This window comes from Apodemus sylvaticus, chromosome 23 (assembly GCF_947179515.1).
Source record: "Apodemus sylvaticus chromosome 23, mApoSyl1.1, whole genome shotgun sequence".
Classification (NCBI taxonomy): Eukaryota; Metazoa; Chordata; class Mammalia; order Rodentia; family Muridae; genus Apodemus; species Apodemus sylvaticus.
In genome coordinates this window covers 17,428,654-17,450,424 of record NC_067494.1, presented here as the reverse complement: position 1 = coordinate 17,450,424, position 21,771 = coordinate 17,428,654, and the positions used below count along the sequence as shown (strand labels likewise).

Sequence of the window (21,771 nt, the reverse complement as noted above, 5' to 3'; positions counted from 1 at the left end):
AAGTAACTTTTGTACTCTAACCTTTCATTAAAATATCTCTCTTTGACATTGCTTATCTCTCAATAAAGGTAAATAGTTTACCCTGGTCCTATTTAAAGAAATATGACTTTTTTTTGAGTTGGTCTTCAAAAGGAAATGGTTGACTTTGGAAGAAGATAATGACACTGCTTCTAACTACAGCATTTTGTCCTGTGACATGGAATCACCTTCCCCTCTCCCAGCCATCCTCGAGCCTGACATTTTAACAGACTTACTAGTGTGTTCTATCCAGCTGTACAGTATTTTGAATGCAGTGTGTTACTGCTGTAGCATTATACTGAGGTACTTCCCTCTTCTTTATTCTATCCTTGTCCTTGAGCCACCAGCAGCAGTCTTATCTGGAAACTAAGAAACCCAGGTTCCCAGTTCTACCATTGAATTGTTATGTAAGACCACAACCCTCCATTAGTGGTAGCTACTTTGAGATGCAGATCGATGCAAAAGCAAGAGGTTTATTTTCCAGAGCATCGGGGTCAACCCTCAAGGCAAGTAACAAGAAGTCAACCTCCCAAATGGCTATTACAAGCAATTTTTATACTTTTTAGGGGTATAGGTTACATCAGCAAGGTTACAATTCAAATGTATTGGCTAAGCATATTGACCTTTAAATCTTCTAGCTAGCAAGCAAGACCTGAATTTGAACTCTGTCTAGGACTTTCCAGAGGATCAGGTGACTATCAGTCCAGTACATTCCAAGAATGGAGATGGAGAAGGGAACTTGGCCTAGCCTTGACCTGAGGTGTGGGGAAGCTCTAAGGAGGGTGTGGCACTGGAAAACCCTAGGGTCCCTCAGTTGAATCAGAAACTCTGAAAGGCTGCAGAGTGTTTGCCTGGTCCACAGAACACCCAATAAATTATCCTCGTGAGGAGGATAATGGAGAAGACCTCTGAATCTGTAAACAAGCCTTGATTAAACGCTTTATTTTGATAGGTGTAACCAAGGTCATGGTGTCTCTTCACAGCAACAGAACATTGGCTAAGACACTGGCCATTACAGAAATAATCTGTTGGCCCTTCTGTACAGTCCACTCTGAACTCTTTGTTTCAGAAGGCACTTTTCTCTCAGCACAAGGACCCTGGTTACATTATGTTAGATTCTGGAGTGCCCTGAAGGCTTCGACCCCTAGGAGAAGGAGCACTGGGTAACAGGTGGACTCTGGGTGCAGGCTCCAAGGACCCCAACCCCTGTCTCCCCATTTTTTGCTTCCCGGCTACCGTGAAGTTAGCAGCTTCTTTCTGTCAGTGTATTTTCTGTCTAACCTCAGACTTCAGATGACAATCCCAGCTGACTGTGGGGTTTGCTTTCAGAGCCCAGGACAAGGGGCTGAGGTGCATAGTTGACACACCAAAACAGACCTGGCCTCTAGGTTTTCCCAGCATCCCCTGTTCCCTACCTGGCACTCCCTGCTCCCGACCCATACTTTCTAGTCCAGGGGCTGGGCTGCCCTTCCCCCAGAGACTCTTCCATCTATAATCCAGATGTTTAAGGCCTCTCTACTCTCTCTCTCCTTTTCCATCTCCTTCTCCCTCTCTCTCTTCTCTGGCCACAAGCTCTTTCTTTCTCTTTCTCTTCCTCCTCTCCAATCTCTCCCTTACCATGGTCATTTCTGGGTCTCCTTTGGGGCCAGCGAACTCTCCTGAGAGCAGTTTCCCAGTAAACCTCTGTGTGTGTGTGTGTGTGTGTGTGTGTGTTAACTATATATATATGTATGTATATATGTATGTATACACACATATATGTTATATATGTACGTATGTATATATATATATACATACATATACGTATAATATATATAATTTTTAAATTTGGCTTGAATTGGCTCATTTCACTGGTGGGGAAATGACTTATCACATAGATTAAAACCTCTAAAACCATGAGCCCAATAAGTCTTTCCTCCTTTTAAGCTGATCATTTCAACTGCATTTCTTGTTTTGCCCACACAGCAGAAGGCTAACACATCTCATGTGTTGCAACTACCCAACAGTAAATCCCTAACTTTCCACCAAGTGAAGAGTTTGCCTCTCCTGGCTGAAGTTGTTTTCATTACATTAAAACTCCACTTGAGATGCTGGAGAGATGGTTCAGGAGAGCAAGAAGCACTTGCTCTTAAAGACCTGGGCTCCGTCCCTGGAAACACTATGGTGGTATCCAGCCACGCGTAGCTCCTATTCCAGGGGATCTGCTGACGCCCCTTTTCACACAACCACAGGCACCAGGGAAGCACGTGGTTCACATACGAACATTCAAGTAAAGCACTTGTAAAACAAATGTATCTTCAAAACCGATCTATATTCCACTTGATGTTCACTTAGATTAAAAGAGGAGAAGGGGCCATTTTGTTTGGTCTTGTTTGTTTTGTTTTTGCCTTTGCTTCTTTTTTTTTAAACTTCTCCCAACAGTAGCTCTGTCTTCCTGGCTCCTCTGGTTAGTTATTACAGAGGAGGTCAGGACTGGAACTCAAGCAGGTCAGGAAGCAGGAGCTGATGCAGAGGCCATGGAGGGATGTTCCTTACTGGCTTGCTTACCCTGGCTTGCTCAGCCTGCTTTCTTATAGAACCCGGGAATACCAGCCCAGGGATGGCACTGCCTGCAATGGGCCCTCCCCCCTTGATCACTAATAGAGAAAATGCCCCACAGCTGGATCTCATGGAGGCACTTCCCTAGCTGAAGCTCCTTTCTCTGTGATAACTCCAGCCTGTGTCAAGTTGACACACAAAAGCAGCCAGCACACCAAGTGACAACATGTGTTTGTTGTTTTAGGACTCTGAGCAAGAGCTAAGCCAGTGTAAACAACATGCCCCCAGGCCTCCAAAACCTTGAGCTAAGCTACACAAATCTGTTTTTTCCCCTGTGGTATATCTGTTGTGTTCTCGAACAAGACTGATGAATCATATAAACACATTTATGCAGTTCTGCTCACTTCCGTGAGGCAGATGCTTTCCTGCAATGTCAAATCTGTTTCATCAGTCCACATTTGTAGAAACTCAAATTCTTTAGGGGTGGAACATTCTGAAAGTCCTAAATTCTTGTCCTGTTCTGAAAACATTTCAGAGTCATTTGTTTTCTTCTGCTCAAACATAAGACATCCACATAAGTAGACTGTGTTTTCATTAACATTTATATCCCAAATTATTCATTTGGTATTCAAAGTATTCTTTAATGTTTAGCAATGATTGTTGTGTGGTGTCCTGATACTGCTTATATTCTAATGCTAATATTGCCCCCCCAGGCCCCCCGCCCAGACCGGGTTGTCCCAGAGAGAGTCTACACTTAGCACAAGTGACACTGTGTGACCTTGCCCCCAAGTTATCTCTGATTGTTAAATAAGATGCTGACAGCTAATCACTGGGCAGAAGAGGAATAGGTGGGGTTTAACATTCCAAGGCTCAGGGATGGAGGAGAACCACGAGGGGGAGAAGAAGAGGAAGAGTGGAAGAAGACGCTGTGGGCTATGGGTGTGTTAAAGAGAACATGGCTGATTGGGGTTAAGAGCAGTCCAGATGAGACATAGCAATGATAACTCGGGGTTATCGATAGGAACGTAGATTCTAACAGCATAGAGGGCAGATGTCTGCCCTGCTCTTGTGCTGTTTAAAGCTTATTGTCAATATAAAGGTTGTGTGTGTCTTTTATCAAAATTGAATTAAATCAAAATTTAATCCTTCTTTCTAGAACTCAATGGTCTAAGTCGGGGTTGAAACCCCAGGTGAGGATTAAAAAATTCCTACAACAAATCACAAAATCAGATTTTGTTTTGTTTGGTGAGGAGCTAGGGTGTGGACTCAGGCCACACGTGACTCAGGCCACACAAGAGCACATCTCTAAAGGAGAGAGGGTGGGCGGATTCTCAGGTTGATTTTAACTTTTGTTTGAAAGTGAAGTTAACATAGAACGGCCTGAACCAAGAAGAAAATGAATGTGGTGGGCTCAGTCCACTGTGGTCTTCTATCTGTCTGTCTGTCTGTCTGTCTCTTTGTCTCTCTGTCTCTTTCCCTCCCATCCTCCTCCTTTCCTCCCTTCCATTCTCTCTCTCCCTCCCTCCCCCCCCCTCCTCTCTCTCTCTCTCTCTCTCTCTCTCTCTCTCTCTCTCTCTCTCTCTCTCTCTCTCTCTCTCTCCCTCTCTCCCCCCCCTTCCAAGACAGGGAATCTCTGTGTAACAGCCCTGGCTGCCCTGGAACTCACTCTGTAGACCAGGCTGGTCTCAAACTCACAGAACTTCACCTGCAGTCCACACTCAGTCTCGCTATGAACTAAAGTTATGCTGACATGTGTTAATTATTTAAGTATAGACAAGTAGTCCCAGAATAGATAGCCTAGGAACTGTCCCATGCGTGTAGGATCGAGAGACTTCTGAGTTGGCAGACAATTAAATGGAGAAATTAAATGGAACTGTTCTGAGCACATTGTGCTGTCTGCTGGGATCGCTGTGTCCTGGTTAGTTTTCATGTCAACTGGACACTAGCTAGTGTCATCTGAGAGGAGGGGACCTCGACAGAAATTGGGCTGTAGGCAAAACCATGGAGTGTTTTTTATCTTAAACATCATCTGAAATCATTTAGGACAGTAACCTATGTGATTTACTACAGTTATGTATTTCATTGCAAAGGTGTCGATTTGTCACGAGATGTTGCTGAGATCTTCCTGGTGTACTTTATGTTTTAAACTATGTGTATCCCCTTACTACGAGCACTCAAAAGGAGTTATCAGCCAGGTGTGGTGGCTCATGTTCATAACCTCAGAACTTGGGAGGTTGCGGCCAACCTAGGCTACACCGTTAGTTCTAGACCATAAGCAGACCCTGTCACAAACACTAACAAACAAAAGAGGTATTAAAGCGATTGAAGTGATAGAGGTAGAACACTCAGGGTCCACTGGCACCTCAGGTTTTAAATGCTGGGCTCAGGCGGTCCAGCATTTACAGGGTATTTTTGTTTGTTTGCTTTAACATTTACTGCAATTCCACCGATGTTTCAGAGAGAACCCTGAAACAAGGCCCAGGGCCCATCTGGAAACTTGCCTTCCTAATCAGGTGGACAAGAACTGAGGACATTGTGTATAAGAAGGTGGGCCGGAGAGACTGCTCACCCATTAAGAGTACTGACTGCTCTTCCAGAGGTCCTAAGTTCAAATACCTGTAACCACACGGTGGCTCACAACCATCTGTAATGGGATCTGATGCCCTCCTCTTCTGGTGTGTCTGAAGACAGTGACCATTTACTCATATACATAAGATAAATAAATCCTGCCTTCCTATCCCCAAGAAACTGCTATCATCTAAGTCACAGCAGCCAGAAGAGGCAGAGATAACGGGGCAGTCTGCACCTGCATCTGCCTGCTCGTACATTACAGGCTGTGGGTTCAGTTGATTGAAATGAATCCTATTGTCAATCGTGGGAAACTAAAGATCACCTGTGGGTAAATTGAGTGGATCCTCTCTGATCACTGTAGCACAGTTAGAGCAAAATTAGGGGATCAGAAGTCTTTACTCCGGGCAGCTTCAGTAAGCATCCTGTTTACCGGAAAGTGTAGCAAGCTGATTCTGGGAATGAAGAGAAAATGACCAGACTGCCTCTGAAAACTGACTGATCATCCTAGTAGCTCACTGCCGCCACCTCCTGGAGATCGTTGCCATTTGTAGAAGACAGAAATACATCTCAATGTAAAATATAAGCATAAAAAGTTGAATTAGGAACCACCAGACTGACTTCCAGAGTGGTTGTACCAACTTGCAATCCAACCTGCATTGGAGGAGTGTTCCTCTTTCTCCACAACCTCACCAGCTCCTGTTTTCTCCTGACATTTTGATCTTAGCCATTCTGACTGGTGTGAGGTGAAATCTCAGGATTGTTTTGATTTGCATTTCCCTGATGACTAAGGATGTTGAACATTTCTTTAGGTGCTTCTCAGCCATTCGATATTCCACAGGTGAAAATTCTTTGTTTAGCTCTGTACCCCTGAGGCGGTTCTTCAGAAAACTGGGAATGGGACATAGCCGTGCTTTTTGATGAGTTTTTGTTTTTGTTTGTTTGTTTGGTTGGTTGGTTGGTTTTTTGTTTTTAAATAAATCCTATTGCCATTCTCATACCTGGCAATTAATATTGACCCAAACAATAACATCTATCATGTTAAAATATTATATTTTGTGGTTAAAATGCTACATTCTTTTTTATTTCACTTTGAAAGAAAAACAGTTAACTGCCCAGAGTCCCATTCTGCTCCATCAACTTCTGCAGTTTTATAAGATTCTTTTCACATAAGATAAATTACAAGGAAAAAAAAGCATTATTTCTACTTACTAATTTTTTTTTGTATGTTTGTTTTTGTTTTTGTTTGAGACAGAGTTTCTCTGTGTAGCCCTGGCTGTCCTGGAACTCACTCTGTAGACTAGGCTGGCCTCAAACTCAGAAATCCACCTGCCTCTACCTCCTAAGTGCTGGGATTAAAGGTGTGTGCCACGACCTCTGGGCTGAAAGTAATTATTATAATGCACACTGCAGGTGTTCTATTTGGTGTTGTTTTATATTTGTTTTGATAAGTTCTTATTATGCAGCCCAGAATGGACTCAGACTCTATGTTCTCCTGTCTCAAGCTCCTGAATGCTGGATTGCAGGTCTGTGTTACCGTTCCCAGCAGAAAACAATTTTTTCTGGTTGTTGGCTTTGAGTGTGTGTGTGTGTGTGTGTGTGTGTGTGTGTGTGTGTGTGTGTGTGCGTGTGTGTGTGTGTGTTTGTGTGTGTACAAGAGATGTGGAAGCAAGTGTGGCGGCCAGAGGGTGACTTCCGGGAGCAGGCGTACTCCTTGTACCAGGCAGGACGCAGGGACTGAACGTGGCTTGTCTCCAGGGCTGGTGTCTGTCAGCGCGCACTGCCTGTCATGGTGGTCCCATCATGAAATAAGATTTTGTTTGTTTGCTTTTGCTGCTGTTGTTCTATTTATTGTTTTGAATGCACATCATGAGGCTTATTTCTTTAATCTCAACACCTAGGAAGTAGATGCAGGCTGGGGAGTGGTGGCACACGCCTTTAATCCCAACTCTTGGGTGGCAGAGGCATGCAGATTTCTGAGTTCGAGGCTAGCCTGGTCTACGGAGTGAGTTCCAAAATAAGGAAGTTGATGCAGGTGGATTACTATGGGTTAGAGACCAGATTGGGCTACATAGTACGTGGTGTCTAATTAGTCCCAGTGGGCTTGGGTGAGGTCTGCGAAGGTCTGTGGATGGTTCTTGGTCCTCAAGAGAATTTGCTCTGGGCGGGGTAGTGGCAGTGGTGGTGGCTGCTACAAGGCAGAAATGCTCCCTCGCTGAGGTGGTTTGTTTTCAAATAGAGAATACTTACAAATGGCGCAACCATTGTGTAAAATCTCTATCTCCACAGCATTCCCTTTGTAAGGAACCTTGGGAAAGGGAGAAAGAGAGAGGAGAGAAGAGAAAAGAGAAAGAGTGTGAGAAATGGGAAGGGCCTGAGGCTTTGCAGTTTCCCCCTCTGCCTGCTGGGCCTCTCTCAAAGCTTGCAGTCATATCCCCTGGGGTGGTTTGAATTCCAGATAAATTGAGGAGCTATGTCTCCATGGTAACAGTAGGGAGAAGAAAACGGGGGAAGGGGGAACAAGTTAATATTTGCAGCCCATGACCATTGATGTGTGCTGGCTTCATTCATAACACTGTCGCAGGGCTAAGGTAGGCCCAGCCATCCGACTCCTGGTGCTTTAGTTCTCAGTTTTTATACATTCTCCTTTTGGCACGGGTAGTGTTAGCCACAGAGCTTTGTAGCACCATCCTTTGGCTGTGTCTGGCAAACTGAGCACAGATTCCAGAGTCAGCTCCAGCCCCAACCTCACCCTCACGTGGTTATCTAAAGTCCTCTGTTTCTTCATCTCTGAATAATACCTACCTTCACCAGGTTTTGGGAGGATTCAATTAAGGTCCCTGAGGCTTGCCCCCAGAATATGGCTTAGCTCACCAGGCATTATGTACGGAATGGGCATCTAATGATGCAAAAATGCTCATGCAAGGTGGGGCACTGCTAGAAACCAACCAAGCAGTGATAGCCCTTCCCAATGCCGTCGTTCTCATGCATATCAAAACATCACATCATGTATTGAGTAATTACTAAATAATCCACTCTGTATATGAAAATTCCCACAGACTTGGAAAATGGCACTAAAGTTAAATGGAATGTAATCTGAAGACTCGGGCGCCTGCTATGGGGCAGAGGTGTAGTTTGGAAGCGGAAAGATGCAGACCCTTTCCGTCAGCATAGGGGACACCCCAAACTTAGAAACACCTTGCTTAGGTCATTTAAACCCATAACTCTGAGAAAACCAAGGTCGTTGGTCCTGTGTCCTCAGTGTTCAACACTTAGGGCTCTAAACTTCAAAGGACAGCGAAGGAATGTTTATAAATGAATGGTTACCCTAAGGAACAGTGCAGCGCTTGAGTTCGGAGCCTAGACTACTTCTTGGAGAAAGATGGTGGAAAGGAAAAGGATGATTAAAACACAGGGAAGCAGAGTGCCAGGTGGGAGCTGTTCCTCCCTGCAGTTACGGGGTAGGACAAATCAGGAAGCAGCAGGTGCCTGTCATGTTTCTAGCAGCAGAACATTAAGCAGGCTGCTTTGAAGGCTTAGCAATCACAAAACCAGGTGGTATGAGCTAGAAGACATTCCACTAAGGCTGGTAACACCCCAGAGGAGAGAAAGAGACCGGTTCCTCAGGGGCCTCTTCCTAGTCAAAGTTGTTATGGCTTCACAGACACTTTAACCATAGTCCTTTACTGACTCCACTTCAGTATCTGGACTTGGCCAGTTCTCTTCCTAGGAACAGTATGAGGAAATGCTGATAAACTTGATCTTATGGGAAGATAGGCAGACCAAACCCAGGCTTGCTGAGGGTGTGAGCGAGCTAGCCTATCCCATTTGCCCTGATGGCTGAGACTGAGTTATGGAGCTGGTAATGGCCACCGAGCAGTAAAGCGTGATGTGCCTCTTTATTTCAGCTAGCTATTGCTCTCTTTGTATGAAGACATCAGGTCAACTTGACTTGAGGACTGTGTGAGAGAGGCACAGGCAGGCTCAGCCACCATGAACGTGGAGTAGAAGAACCCAGGCTCAGTGGGAGCCTGGCTTGGGGTTTGGTTCTTACTACTCCTATCCTATCTATCCTATCTGCGTCGTTTTGGGTTTTAAAAAGATGGAAAACATGTGGAACAAGGTTAGCAAACCCAAATGAGAAAAATGGCAAGAGAGCCCAAGGCAGTCTGGAAGTATTGATGACCCACGGAAGAGGGACAAAGCCCAGAGAAGTCTAGTCCAACATGGAGCCTGTCTGGTTCTTGGCACGAGTGCTGTTTGACAAGGCTGGTCTTTGACCTGGTCTTTGGGTACTTGGGACTGAGAGGGAGGCAGGAAGGGCCTAGGCGTTACCCAAGGCATCTCATAATTCGACTTCCATGATCACCCACAATCTTTTCTACAGTGGCTTCCTCGTTCCCTCAAAGAACAAAACAACCATTCACTCTGACAACCACATAAAGCAGTTGACAACTAGCTCACCTGCGGTCTGTTGTGTCTGCACTCCATCCACCCGAGGTAGGGGCCCAAGAGTCCCTTCATCGTTAAAGGCCAAAATTGGTTTCAAAGGAATTTCTGGGTTCTCACTGGTGACATCTAAGCTGGACGCTTTTGATCCAACAGGCAAGTTTATAATTTCTTCAAACTTTTCACTTTGTACAGACATTACATTTTCATTTGGCTGCTTTTCTACATCTGGAGAACTGGGGATGTGAATGGTCAGACATGGGATGAATTAAAAGGAAGCTTATTTTTAGAAAAATTATTTTAAAATCAGTTTACGGCTTTGAAATAAAATAGAAACTTGGGGGGGGGCATAAAATTGGCTCAGGAGGTGGAAGCACTTCCTGCCAGATGAAATCCTGAACATTACAAGATTGTCCCCTAGCCTCCGCACGTGTGTCCTCCAATAATAGTAATAAAGAAAGATGCAACACTGACCATATCATTATTAGCAAATACAGATAGGGAGCTGTGACAAATTTGCATCTTAGATTTGAAAAACTTATAACACTTATCGAATAGGACAATTTTTTAGAATAGGTCATTACAACCGAAACAGGTCATCATAAGTTCTTCAATTTTTTATTTTTATTTTATTTTGAGACAGGGTAACTCTACGTAGTCCTGGCTCTCCTGGAACTTATTATGCAGACCAGATGGGCCCTGAATTCACAGAATCCACCTGCCTCTGCCTGGGATGAAAGACATGCACAGCCATTCCCGACTCTCAAGTCTTAAAGAGAAATTAAATTACATTTATTTATTTGTGTGCCATACCATGGTGTGCAAGAAGAGGTCGGAGGGCAGCCTGAGGAGTCAGTTTTCTCTTTCTGAAGCATGGGTCCTGAAGATGGAACTCAGGTCATCAGGACTGGTGACCCTCACTTCTACCTGCTGACCATTTTACTGGTCCCACCATTTTTCAACTCTATGTGAGTCTGGTCATGGTGGTAGAAAGCTATAGTGCTAGCACTCAGGAGGCAGAGACAGGGGAATCTCTGCAAATGTGGCTAGCCTGGTCTACACAGTGAGTGACAGGTCAACCAGTCTGAGAACCTGATGCCCATAAAATTCTCTATGCTTTTCATGGGGAATCTGTTATGCAGAAAGAATATGGGTGAGGAGAGGGCTCGGGGCTTGAAGATCCTGGCAGGGACGCAGTGGGTGGAGGACAGGGTGGGGTGGGGGGCTAGGGGGGATGGGGTGGGAGTTGAATCCTTATACATGTGAAGATGCAAATTAGTTCTCATTGTCCCTGCAAGAAGACAGGGTCTCAACCTAGAGGTGAGGCGGAGGCAGGGTAACCTTGAATATCAGATACCCCTGTCTCAATATTCCAAGTTCTGGGATTATAAGTGTGTGCCACCGTGATCTACTTTTCTTGTTTGTGTTTCACGTGTTTTTCCTTGTTGTAGAGTTGTGGGTGGGCGGGTCTCACTCTGTAGCCCATGCTGGCCTCAAACCCAACTTCTTTAGTCTCCTATGTGCTGGAATCAGTCACGAACCAACCATCCTATCTGTGTTGGGTTTAATCAGTCTCGCTCCGTGGTGCTGACCAGTCTCAGATCTCCAACAATATCCTGCCTCAGTTTCCTTAAGTCCTGGGGTTTCTGTACCCAGCGTTTCTGTACATCAGAAACTGTGGCTTTCGAAGCACTCTTGGTACAGGATGAACGGGACCCCCTTCCCCTTCCTCTCCATCTCTGTTCTCCACAGACCGTTCTGCTTTGAGCTCTCTCTGTGGCCCACATGGCCTTGCATTTTTAATTCTGCTTTAGATTTCGAAGATGCCAGGGTGGCCAGCCTGCACTGGTGAGGTCGGCTGGCTGTTGGGTATTGTCCTTAAGACATACTCAGATCTCACCATGGGGAGTAAAGAAAAAGGGACTCCCCTTTTCTTAGAGATACAAGTTCTACAGAAAATTAAGGAGAAAAAGAAACCTTCCTGTTAAACTCTGGCATTCTAACTGGCTGGGGTGAACAGGGCACTTTGTAATACACACACACACACACACACACACACACACACGCACACACACACACACACACACACACACACACACACATCCTTCCTCAGTGAAAAAGGCCTCAGTTGCTGAGCTCACCTCTCTGTGGTTCCTTTGGACAGCTGTGAAGCGACTCCTTGTGGGCTCTGTGCAGACTCTCCATTTCCTGGAGAGTTCATCTGTGGCAGTGCAGACACCTCTGCATACACAAGGGGAGCAAACTGTTACTAACATGCCGCCAACAAACCACCCTCTAGGACCAGAACCTGGATCTCTCACCTGACGGTACAACTAACTGCCTGTGGGACCCTGGGCAAGGGAAACCCTAATCCTTGCATAAGCAAGTCACATGAAGAGGCTGCGCAGATGCCTATGGTTTCTTCTGTTATAATGCTGTCTACTGCCTGCTTGTGCCTGCAGCCTAGGGGGTGTCCCCTATGACCAGCTGACCGGGGACAGGAAGACTGGGGCCTGGTTACTGATGGCTCTGCACATTATGCAGGCACCACCCAAAAGTGGGCAGCTGCAGCCTTACAGGGGACAACTCTGAAAGACACTGGTAAGGAGCCATCCTCACAATGGGAATAACTTCCGGTAGGACAGATTTTGTTAGAAGGGGAAATGGCCACTTAGCTTCTCAACTAGTCACTGACTCATGAGCTGTAGCCACTGGACTAGCTGGAGGGTGAGGGCCTTGGAAAAAGCCTGACTGGAGAATTGGTTAGAAAGACATCTGGGGAAGAGAAGTGTGTAGAGGGATCTCTTCAAATGGGCAAAGGACGTGAAGATGTTGTGTCCCCTGTAAATGCTCATCAAAGGTTACTTCAGCTGAGGAGGAGTTCAGCAATCAAGCAGACAGCAGTCTGTTCTGTGGATAGTCAGCTGTTTTCTCAGCTGCAGCTGCTGAGGTGCGCCAGAACCACCAACAGCAGAAATTAGGCGCTGAGCCCCAGATATGGCGCTATTCCCTGGGGTGACCGTGACATGACTATATCGGACCACTTCCCTCGTGGAAAGGACAACACTTTGTCCTTCCTGGAGTAGAGACTTATTCTGGCTATGGACCCGCCTTTCCTGCACATAAGGTTTCTCCTGTCAAAAGCATTGTCCGGGCCTATGTCTGGCAGGCAGTTCTGGAGTAAATGTTTTCCTTACCAAGCTGAAGGGAGTCTGACCTGAAAGAACATGTATTTGGCATTATGCAGCTATACAGTGATACAGTGACCGTGAACACACTGTCACTCTGAAGAAGCGTTAATGTGGAAGCAGACCTGACAGCTGTACCTTCACTGTGCGTATGGATGTGTGTGCCTGCCTGTACATGCATATGGGTTTATACGTCCCTGACTGTACATGCTTATGGGTTTATACGTGTCCGCCTGTACATGCATCTGGGTCTATATGTGCCTGCCTATATATGCATCTGGTTCCATACGTACGTGCCCGCCTGTACGTGCCCTGACAGCTATACCTTCACTGCATATATGGATCTGTGTGTTTGTGTGTGTGTGTGTGTGTGTGTGTCTGTACATACCTGCTCGAAGCATTCAGAGAACAGAAGAGGCTACTTAAAATGAATGCGACTACTTGATTAGATAGAAATTCCCCCACCCCAGAAACATTTTCTTATCTGCGTTGATATGTTCCTATCAGCTCTGGGTAGATTCTTTTGAGACACAGTCTCACCTTGTACTCAGGCTGTCTCCCAAGTGCTGAGGTTAAAGGTGTGTGCCACCACACCTTCGAGAAAAGATGACACTTAGCAAAGTTATAGCGGTACACACCTGTGATCCCAAGTCAGGCACCTGGAGCAGGAAGATCGTGAACTTATTCTGAACAAACCCCAACTACACCAAAATCCTGTGTCCAAACAGGGACGGTGGTGGGGGTATTTTAAACCTTAGTCAGAATAAATGAAAGATGCCTCTCCATTGGATGCCACCTGCCCAGCCTGAGTCCTGGGTGTGGCCTTGGTGATAATAATGCCCATTAAAAGGCTTTGATGCTGTGGTTAACTAAGTTACCAAAGCACAGAGATACTTGCGATAAAAGGCAAATGGAGAACCTTGCCTTCATTCTGCTCAGAGACGGGCTTCCCACAGACCCTGCCACTTGGTAGATAGTGCTAACTGATGTAACTGCTAAAAAAGAAGACTTGGTGACAGAGTGTGAACTGGGTTGGATGTCTCACACATGCAGTTTTGTTATCGTTGCTTGGCTACAGAAGAATACTGCGGTGTGTACTCCCTTCTCTTTGAGAACGATGGACCCCAGGCCTGGGGAGTGGGGCACACCAGTGTTTGTTCTGTTCCTTGGATTTTCATTTCATTCCACTTGGTTCTCTTCTTGTACCTATTTGTACAGCTGCCCCAGCCTCAGCCCCCGGTCCAACCCCGGCCCCTTCTCCAGCAACGGACACAGCACCATCGTCCACAGTGACTGCCAGTGTAGTTCCTAAGACTTCTTTTTTTTTTAATTCGTTATAATTTTTTATTTACATTTCAAATGATTTCCCCTTTTCTAGCTCCCCACTCCCTGAAAGTCCCGTAAGCCCCCTTCTCTCCCCCTGTCCTCCCACCCACCCCTTCCCTCTTCCCCATTCTGGTTTTGCCGAATACTGCTTCACTGAGTCTTTCCAGAACAAGGGGCCACTCCTCATTTCTTCTTGTACCTCATTTGATGTGTGGATTATGTTTTGGGTATTCCAGGTTTCTAGGTTAATATCCACTTATTAGTGAGTGCATACCATGATTCATCTTTTGAGTCTGGGTTACCTCACTTAGTATGATGTTCTCTAGCTCCATCCATTTGCCTAAGAATTTCATGAATACATTGTTTCTAATGGCTGAATAGTACTCCATTGTGTAGATATACCACATTTTTTGCATCCACTCTTCTGTTGAGGGATACCTGGGTTCTTTCCAGCATCTGGCAATTATAAATAGGGCTGCTATGAACATAGTAGTGCATGTATCCTTATTACATGGTGGGGAATCCTCTGGGTATATGCCCAGGAGTGGTATAGCAGGATCTTCTAGAAGTGAGGTGCCCAGCTTTCAGAGTAACCGCCAGACTGATTTCCAGAGTGGTTGTACCAATTTGCAACCCCACCAGCAGTGGAGGAGTGTTCCTCTTTCTCCACACCCTCTCCAACACCTGCTGTCTCCTGAATTTTTAATCTTAGCCATTCTGACTGGTGTAAGATGAAATCTCAGGGTTGTTTTGATTTGCATTTCCCCAATGACTAATGAAGTTGAGCATTTTTTAAGATGCTTCTCTGCCATGCGTAGTTCTTCAGGTGAGAATTCTTTGTTTAACTCTGAACCCCATTTTTAATAGGGTTGTTTGGTTTACTGGAGTCTAACTTCTTGAGTTCTTTATATATATTGGATATTAGCCCTCTGTCTGATGTAAGATTGGTGAAGATCTTTTCCCAATTTGTTGGTTGCCGATTTGTCCTCAAGTAATACTACAGAGCAATAGTGTTAAAAACTGCATGGTATTGGTACAGTGACAGGCAGGAGGATCAATGGAACAGGATTGAAGATCCAGAAATGAACCTACACACCTATTTCCACTTGATCCTTGACAAAGATGCTGAAAACATCCAATGGAAAAAAGATTGCCTTTTCAACAAATGGTGCTGGTTCAACTGGAGGTCAGCATGCAGAAGAATGTGAATTGATCCATCCTTGTCTCCTTGAACTAAGCTCAAATCCAAATGGATCAAGGACTTCCACATAAAGCCAGACACTCTGAAGCTAATAGAAAAGAAAGTGGGGAAGACCCTTGAGGACATTCGTACAGCGAGAAAGTTTTTGAACAGAACACCCATAGCGTATGCTCTAAGATCAAGAATTGACAAATGGGACATCATAAAATTACAAGGTTTCTGTAAGGCAAAGGACACCATCAAGAGGACAAATCATTCCTAAGACTTCTGCAGGCACCACTGACCCCAAAGAGGCTACGAGGCTGCTGGCTGAGAAGAGGTGCCTGGGGAGAAGGAGGAGAGGGAGAGGAAGGAGAAGGAGGAGCTGGAGAGGTAAAGCTCCCTCAGACCGGCCCTGCTCCCAGAGAAGGTCCTGAGCCTGGTCCCTCCTGATCCCCTCCAGCATGTGGAGAGTACAGTCCTTTCCCATCCTTGGTTTACTGATGTTGAATATGGAGCCCAGGGCTTGTCTGTGCCAGGCAAACACTCTGTCATCTGAGCCACATCCCCAGAACTATGTTTAAAATCAAATTTTCTTCTGAAACAAAAATTTCTATAGGCCAAAAGCCACGAAGGACTGAACAGGCAACCTATACCTATAGGTCCCAGAGGCATTATCTAGAATAAACATGTTGATATGAAGAGAGGAAGGAAGGGACAAAGAGAAGAGAGAAGAGAGGAGAGAAGAGGAGAGAGGGAGAAGGAGAAGAGAAAGAATGAGAATATGAATTTCCAATACCCAGTAATGAAAAAGGAGTTAAATAAAACCCTTCGTGGGCAGGGCAAGCACAGAGCACCAGACAGCACCCCAGCACCGGACCACACCCCAGCACAGGCTGGTCCCTTCTTACTGGGGTCAGGTGGCTTCACGGCTGTCCCCTCTTCCACTGTGACCTCCTCCACCTTCACTAACGGTGCCCTGCCCTTTATTGGAGGCTCACTGGCTACTTTCTTCTCGGGTCTTTTTTCTCAGGCTCCGCCTTCCCTTCTCTCTTGCCAGGGCGGATGTTGCCAGGAGCCTAGGAGTGGGCCTGAGCAGAAGGCCCTTTGCCTGAGCAGGACAGCAGGGAGGACATGGGCCGGGGAGCACCAGGCAGGTGAGGCATGGACTTGGAAGGGAGCCTGGGCCAGAAGACAAGGACAATGGGCGGCTCAGGATTGGCTTCCTGAAGCCCAGAACACCCATGTGTACAACCAACCTGACGGTCCGATAGGAGTGTTTTTCTGTTTGTGGTCAATGTGGAAAAGGAGCCACTAAAGAGACCCAGTTCAAAGATCCTTTGGCTAAAAAAACTGAAGCTAATTCACCAGGGTGGACCTTCCCATGCACCTCCACCACAATCACCAAAGGCCGGCCGGGGCCGGTGACCTCGCTTTGAGATTAGAAGGAGACAGAGTCCTGTGGGCACCTGGGGAAACGTGGAAGGGAAGGTGCGATCTTTCCTGCTCTCTTTTATGGCTCTGGCTTCAGAGAAACTCAAGAAGTAGAATTTTCATATTAATGACATCCAATGACAACCTACAGACCATCTAGTGTTTTTAAGAACTTAAGACAATTTCTAAACTATGTCAAATATCCACTCCAGTGCAGGACAAGGCCCCATCCGCTAACAACTGAACAATGTATAACTGAGTCAACACAGATGACAGGAATAAAGTAGATCTGATGGATGATTTGATTTGTTTTGTCAAAAGGATTTGAAGGAAGTCAAGGGAAGGGAGAAATGATGTAATTATATTATAATCTCAAAAAATAATTATTAAACGACAAAAAAAGTATAAACTTTTTAAAAGTGCCTTTGTGTTCTATCTGGACATTACCTGGAATTACTTTTCCTTTTCTCTCCTTTTGTTTTACATTTTGTAATTTTTCTTTTTGCCACCCTGAGGATTAAGCCCTAGGCTTCATACAAGCAAGTGCCCTACCACTAAGCCACACTACCAACCCATTTAAAAGGACCTTTAAGAACATGTCCTACTTTTCTGTTCTTTAGCAGCTTTCTTCTGCTTTGGAAAATACCATTCACATGTCTGTTATTTCAGAGACACGGTCCCCTTTGGTTGCGTTTGTAGATAAGTCCTTACATAAGGGCCCTTTCTCCACAAGGAAAGGGGCCAGGGTGAGGAAGTGTAGGCCGCTCATTCCTAGAGAGAGTACCAACAGTGAGCAGGCACTGGGTCTCCCCGATGCCTGCCCAGCACTCAGCCAGACATCTGGACAAACATATGAAGACAAGACCAGAGATGGGTTCCGAGGTTCTGACCATACCAGGGAAGAGTGGGGAGGGATTAGAAGGGAGGGGAGGAAGCCTAGTGCTTGAAGAGTCTAAAGCAGAGGGAGGGAAGGGGGGGGAGGAAGGGACAGAGGGAGGAATGGAAGGAGGGGGACGAGGGAGATGGGAGGACAGAGGATGGAGGGACCAAAGGCCGGAAAGAGAGGGAAAATGAGAAAGATCTGAGACTCTAACCTGTTATGGGCAGCAGGGGGGCTGGCTGGGACCTCTGGCTAAGCCAGTACTAGGGAACAAGGCACAGGCAGATGTCACCCAGCCGGGGCTGCCAGTGAACTGTTTCAATGCCCCCTCTCTCTTTCTCTTCTGAGTTCCTCTAACTGCTTCTCCCAGCTTTCGGAGCAATGTGACCCTAGCTGATCTGCTGAGCTGCAAGTGACTGGGGGCAGAACAGATCTTCCCATGGTGCTGGGCCAGGTCTGGATCAATCCAGCTGCATGGCCACCCTCCGCCCCCAGCTGACTCCTCAAAGGCGGGTGGGGCCTTGATGGACAGGTGCAGTCTCTGGGTGGTAAAAGCTGCAGCCCATGGCTTCCCTGCCGAGTGGGGTTTAGAGAAGACCTTATGCCTACAACTAGGGAGGAGGGCCCACCTTCCTTCCCAAGAGAGATGCTGAGGTACCAAGGTAAGTCCTTTCTTCTTCCCTTAAAAACATTTTTTTATTCGATATATTTTTTATTTACATTCCAAATGATTTCCCCTTTTCTAGCCCCCCACTCCCGATAGTCCCATAAGCCCCCTTCTCTCCCCCTGTCCTCCCACCCACCCCTTCCCACTTCCCCATTCTGATTTTGCCGAATACTGCTTCACTGCATCTTTCCAGAACAAGGAGGGAAAACGTTTTAAAACACACATTTATTTATTTCCTTATTTGTTTATTCCTCCGTGAGTGCATACCTGTGTTGGGTGAAAGGACAACTTGGGAAAGTCAGGGTTGGTTTTCTCCTTCTAACACGATGGCTCTGGGGATGGAACTGGGATCATTGGGCTTGCCATCAAGTCCACCTAGAGTGAGTGTGAGTGTGCGTGCATGTGTGTGTCTGTGTCTGTATGTGCACGCATGCATATGTGTGCGTGTGCATGTATGCATGTGTGTGTGTGCGTGTGCCCGCGCGTTTATAGATACAGAGTCTCTGGCTATTCTGGAACTTACTATGTAGACCAGGATGGCTTTGAACTTACAGAGATCCACCTGCCTCTGTCTCCCCAGAGTTACAATTGAGAGTGTGTGCCATGTAAAAACATTCTGATGTGGCTTAAATAAGATCAAGGAGAGCTGACTGGGAACTCAGAAAGAGAAACGCAATGTGAGGCACTTGGGGCTACCTTTGCCCATCTGGGTTTCCTGGGTCAGGGCTCAGGGAATGGGCCCTTGACTGTCTTCATCAAGCTGACAGTGAACTGGCAATGGCCATGGGAACCCAAACTGGGGCTCTGTCCTTCTCTTTCCAATTCTTCTGTTGCCTTACATCCAGCCGCTGGTCTGGGCATGGCATGCACAGAGGCACACCCAGGGTTTCCATGCTGGTGTGAGTTAATGGGTGGTGACTGCTACCATCATCCCTCCTCGGAACCCTTTCCACACTCACACTGCTGAGTGCACACAAACGCTCAAGGCAACAGGGACTTTACAGTATCTGGAAAGGAACCAACTGGGCCGCTCAGATTTCCTGATTTTAAAGCTACAGTTGAAGCAGCATGGTACGGGCATGTAGACCAATCAGATAGAATAGAGTCTAGAAACCATAGAGCCTGGGGACTCTCAACCAGGGAAGGACAGTCTTCAGCAGCCAGTACCAAGGAAGTGAGATATTTACATGAAAAAGAGTGAAACTAGACTCTATCTTTAAACAACAAACATGAACTCAAAATGGATGAGTCTTAAAAGTGTAAAAAGGGTCTAATATCCAGAAAAGTTTCCTATTATGGGACCTGTTACTAATTTATGGACCCAAAGCACAGGCAACAATAAAAAAACTGACACATGAACATCAAACAAAAATTTCTATAGGCCAAAAGCCACGAAGGACTGAAGAGGCTACCTATACCTATATGGCCCGGAGCCATTATCTAGAATAAACACGTAATTCCCACAATTCAACATTATGTTACTGGACTTAAAAGTGGCCTGAGCTGGTGATGGGGCACAGTGCAAAAGCACTTGCATGTGCAAGGCCCTGAACTGGATCACGGTGACACACACACACATGCAGACACAGGAGCCTGTAGTAAACATCTTTCCAATTGCTTACCAATTGCCACAGTCTACAACACATGTGCCATGCCACTGAAATGCAAACCCAAACCGTGAGACAGCACTCATGTTCAGTAAGCTGGGTAATATAAAACCAATACAGAAAATAAAGTGTTGGCAAGGAGACTGTGGAATCCTCATGCCTGATTGATAGGGATGCAAAATGGTACAGTCACGAGGCAAAACAGTTGGGCAGTTCTTCAGAAACTTATATAAATTTAATGTTATTCTGCAATTCCAGTCTTAACGTGTGCTGTGCCAGTTCGTGGATGGAAGTCGTAGGCTCGGCCCTTGCTCAACCGTTTCTCCTTGTATTTTCAGATAGGGTCTCCTGCTGAACCTGGAGTTTGGCATGTCAGCTGGCCAGCCAGCCAACAAGCCAGTGGACCTACCCGTCTATACCCCGATGCTAAAGTTACAGCCATGAGGCCAGGCTCAACTTTCATGTTCATGTCTGAATTCCTCGCACTTGCACATCAAGCACTTTCCACACTGAGCTATATCCCCAGTCTGTACTCACTGTCTAACAATTAAATATTCAGTCCATCGATACCATTAACTACTTTCCAGACATTCAATATAGTTAATCAGTACCGCTTCCACAGTGTAGGTATAAGCATCAGTTTTCTGATGGTAGCATGCCAAAAGGAAAACAAAGGCCAAATTCATCAAGGTCTAGAGTTCTGGGAAAGTAATTGTGTGCTAAGCTTGCATTTTGGCTAAGCTTGAGTTTTGAAGTCTGTAATCCACTTCTAGTTAACTGCTTTTGTTAAATGAGGTATGTCAACCGAGAACATGGTTTTTGTGCCTAAAAGCTCACCGTGAGAAAGACTAAGGACTGCACACTCAGATCTGGAACACCCAGACAGCAAAAGACTTTGCATTACCTTAAACCCATGTCCAAGCAGACTTCTCTGGTCAAAACTTCACAGCAGAAGGAAAGAACAGATTCCAAAAGGTTGTCCTCTAACCTCTACAGGGAGTTACAGCATGTAACCACTCCATACACTTATGCAAGTAAGTGATTTTTTTTTCTGCCAAGACTTATGACTTGTCTAGTTTCAGGTTTTTAGAAACTTTAACAGTCAGATATAGGGGTGGACCTTAGTTCCAATTAAAAGGGGATTAGTTACTCCCATATCATTTGTGCCAGAACTGCACAAGTAGTTTTTTTTTTTTTTTACTTTTTTTTTATTAGATATATTCTTTATTTACATTTCAAATGTCCCCTTTCTTGGTTCCCTGTCCCCAAAACTCTCATAATCCATCTCCCCTCTCCCTGTTCCCCAATCAGCCCTCTCCCGCTTCCCTGTTCCAGCATTCCCCCATACTGCAGCATCAAGGCTTTCCAGGACCAAGGGCCTCTCCTCCCTTTGATGTCCAACAAGGCCAAGTGAATGATTTTTTAAGGAAATAAAGGATGAACTAGATTCCTTTGAGGTTCAAGGTTCTTGTTTAATAGATATTCATTTTATTTGATTTTTCAAAATCTGAAATGCCCCAATAAATTATCATAAGTGGAAAGATCCAGATGGAATTTTGGGCAATTCCTAAAAATAGAAAAATTTCCAAGGAGAAATATTGATTGTAATGTTGCCAACCTTACTACTATACCAAAGAATTTTGCAGTAATGTTTTATAACTAATCAGTTAGTGAATTTTTGTTTTTAGTGTCTGTATACCAACTATACAAGTTTGTAGATAACCTGAGTTCCATGAGACCCTGTCTCTAAAATTTTTCAGCCTAGCCCATGAAGTGACCACAAATATTAACAAAACCTAATAATTTTTCTTAGAATATGATACACCTCAAGATTGACCTTATGAGAATAATCCTATAATTTAAAAAAGGCCACCAGGGCCAGTGGCACACGCCTTTAATCCCAGCACTTGGGAGGC

General features: G+C 45.5%; 1 pseudogene; it reads right to left on the bottom strand.

Annotated features, from left to right (window-relative positions):
• Nucleotides 1–21,771, bottom strand: part of LOC127673529 (ensconsin-like) — a 397,019-nt pseudogene that overhangs the window by 185,808 nt on the left and 189,440 nt on the right.